Raw genomic sequence first — 1,137 nt, forward strand, 5'->3', positions numbered from 1 at the left:
TTTTAACACCCAACCCTGGTTACCTAGTGGTTACCAGGGCTTCTAACCACAAAGACAAGGATGAGGCTGTCTGCTTAGGTAAAGATTTATGGTGTCAGAACCCCTCTGTCCTGTAGGGTCCCTATGAATTGGAATCTACTTAATGGCAATAGGTTTGGTTTTTATATGAACAAAGTTCTCATCAGTAATGACTGGCAGAATATGCAGATATCACTGTTAAACTGTCCAGTTCAGGAACTATATACAGTCATTTCAATCATACCAGTTTCTACGGCTACCACTTTTCTGCCAGTTTGTTGTGCTGTGGTGGCTTGCATGTTGCTATGATGCTAGAAGCTATATCACTGATATTTCAAATAACAGCAGGGTCACTCAAGGTGACCAGGTTTCAACAGAGCTTCCATACTAAGAACAGTCTAGGGAAAAGGAATAGTATGTCCACTTCAGAGGAATTAGCCTCTGAAAACGTTGTGAACAATGGAACACTGTTAAATACAGTGCTGGAAGATGAGTCCCACAGGCAGAAAGGCACTCAGAGGAAGAGCTGCCTTCTCAAAATAAAGTTGACCATAATAACATGGACAAAATAAAGCTTTAAAGTCCTTTATTCTCTGCTGAGGTATGACTCTAAATGAGAAGAAATGGCTATAAATATCTATGAATAATTGGAATTTGAAATGTACAAAGTGTGAATACAGGAAAATTGGAAGTTGTCAGACATGAAATGGACTGCATAAAGACCAATATCCTAGGCACTAGTGAGTTGAAATTAACTGGTACTGGCCATTTAAAAATCATATGGTTTACTATGCCGGGTATGAAAAATTCAAAAGGAATGGCATAGAATTCATCATCAAAAAAGGATAATTCAAGATCCTAAAATACTGTCTGTGACAAAATAATATCTATATTATTCTATACAACTATCATTCAAACTTATGCACCAACCACAAAAGCTAATGAGGAAAAACTTAAGAATTCTACCAACATCTTCAGTCTGAAATGGATCAAACATGCTATCAAGATGAGTTGATACAGGCTGGACTGGAAAACACTCTTAAAGGCCAGCGATCCTTGAACTAACTACAAGCTTTTCTTTCTTGGTATGTTTTAATTTGTTCTTTGTCAGTGGCTTGA

The sequence above is a fragment of the Echinops telfairi genome, unplaced genomic scaffold (assembly GCF_000313985.2).
Source record: "Echinops telfairi isolate 266 unplaced genomic scaffold, ASM31398v2 ScPeMD7_7458;HRSCAF=8496, whole genome shotgun sequence".
Classification (NCBI taxonomy): Eukaryota; Metazoa; Chordata; class Mammalia; order Afrosoricida; family Tenrecidae; genus Echinops; species Echinops telfairi.